The following is a 2500-nucleotide window of genomic DNA, read 5'->3' as shown; positions in this document are numbered from 1 at the left end:
TCTTGCACCTATTCTCTCTCTCTCTCTTTCTCTCTCATTTTTTTCTTTGCTCTCTCTCTTTTCTTTCTCTATCTTTTTCATTTCTGTTTCTCTGTCTGTTTGATCTCCTCACATCCAATCTCTGTTTTCATCTATCTTTCTGTCTTTCTATCTGTCTATCCTTTCCTTCTCCCTTCTCTTTCTGAATTTCTCTCTCTCTGTCTGCTTGTCTGTCTGTCTCTCCCACACCCTCTTCCTCTATCCCATCACCTCCATGCCAGAAAAAAAAAAAAAAAAAAAGAAAAAAAAAAAAAAAAAAAAAAAAAAAAATATATATCTATATATATATATATATATATATATATATATATATATATATATATATATATATATATATATATATATATATATATATATATATATATATATATATGACTGGAGCCGAGAATTCAGGAGAGAGAGAGATGTGTGCCAATTTTTATATTGGCAAACATGCATGGATGCACACACACACACACACACACACACACACACACACACACACACACACACACACACACACACACACACACACACACACACACACACACACACACACACACACACACACACACACACATACAAACACACACAAACACACACACAAACACACACACAAACACACACGCACGCCCACACGCACGGATGCACACACACACACACACGCACACACACACGTACAAGCATACACAAACACACATCCACACACACACACACACACACACACACACACACACACACACAAACACACACACAAACACACACACAAACACACACGCACGCCCACACGCACGGATGCACACACAAACACACGTACATGCACGCCCACACGCACACACGCGGGAAAGGGAAGGAATAATGGAACCAACCAAACACAGAGACGATAAGAAAATAATCGAAGAGAAATAAACAAGAGAAAAAAAGAAGAAAAAAAGAGAGGGGAAACAAGAAGAGGAAACAGAAGAGAAGGGAAAAGACTCCGAAGCTTTAAGAAGGTCCACAAACCCTTTCCCCTCCCACTCCCCCCTTCCCTCCTCCCCTCCTCCTTCTCCCCAATCCCCTTCTTTCCTCTTCCTCCTCTCATCCCCCGCCCTCTTCCCCTTCTTTCCTCTTCCTCCTCTCATCCCCCTCCCCCTTTCCCTTTTTTCCTCTTCCTCCCCTCTTCCTCCTTTTCCCTATGCCCGTCCCCCCTCCCCCACCCCCTCCCCCCACCCCCTCCCCTCCTCCTCGACCTCATCAAACCCGAACTTCAACCTCTCAGTATCTCTCGGCTTCATCTTCTCCCCTCAAGTCGGAGTCAATCCCAGGATCAGGAAGGAGAGAGAGAGACAGAGGGAGAGAGTGAGAGAGAGAGAGAGAGAGAGAGAGAGAGAGAGAGAGAGAGAGAGAGAGAGAGAGAGAGAGAGAGAGAGAGAGAGAGAGAGAGAGTATAAATTAGAAAGAAAGAGAGAGAGACTAAGAATTTGAGAGAGAGAGAGAGAGAGTAAGAATTTGAGAGAGAGAGAGAGTAAGAATTTGAGAGAGAGAGAGAGAGAGAATAAATAGATATAGCTAGAGAGAGCGTAAGAATGAGAGAGAGAGAGAGAGAGAGAGAGAGAGAGAGAGAGAGAGAGAGAGAGAGAGAGAGAGAGAGAGAGCAGAGAGAGAGAGAGAGAGAGAGCGTAAGAATTAGAGAGAAATAGAGAGAGAGAGGGGGGGGGAGATAGATACACAGGTAGATATACAGATAGATAGATAGAGGAAGAGAGAGAGAAATGGAGGGGAGGATGAATTTGTGTTCTTGGTTGAAGATCACTGTTCATTCCCATTCCAGACGCTTCCTTATAGTTTCCCTGTTTTTGGTATAGTTATAATTAGCTTTATTATCTTTATCATCATTGTCATTATCAGTCATTGTCATTATCACGATTACTATCGTTATTATCCTTATCATTATCATCATTATTATTGTTATCAGTAGTAGTAGTAGTATCATTGACATTGTTATCATCATTATTATCATTATTATTGGTAATGTTGCTATCATCATTGTTATCACTATTTTTATTAGTATTATTATCATTATTATTCTCATAATCATAATTATTATTATTTTCATTATTATCATCATTTCCATTATCATTATTATTGTTTTTTTTTTATTATTATTAGTATTATTATCCATACTTCTCTTTCACTCTGTCAAGTACACAAGCGTTTTTGGTGGTGCATAAAAATATGATATTTTGTCTGCAGAATACAGAATTAATGAAACAGAAATCCAGATATTCAATAGTAATTTCAGATGCTATGCCTAGATTGTCAATATATTTGATTTGATATGAAAGTTAATTCGTGTAAATAGATTTAGAAGCGATGAAGTGCACAGCATTTAAGATTACAGAACAGAATCTATTATAAAAATGATCTGGTGCGAACCAGATGTAAATGTATATCTATATACAAGCACACACACACACATACGCACGCTTGTCTGTGTGTG

General features: G+C 39.2%; 1 protein-coding gene across 1 annotated transcript in view; it reads left to right on the top strand.

Annotated features, from left to right (window-relative positions):
* Positions 1–2500, top strand: part of LOC138865286 (uncharacterized) — a 512723-nt gene that overhangs the window by 438238 nt on the left and 71985 nt on the right. The window lies entirely within an intron of this gene.

The sequence above is a fragment of the Penaeus vannamei genome, chromosome 2 (assembly GCF_042767895.1).
Source record: "Penaeus vannamei isolate JL-2024 chromosome 2, ASM4276789v1, whole genome shotgun sequence".
NCBI lineage: Eukaryota > Metazoa > Arthropoda > Malacostraca > Decapoda > Penaeidae > Penaeus > Penaeus vannamei.
Note: the sequence above shows the minus strand (reverse complement) of the source record. Positions and strands in the feature narration are given on the sequence as shown.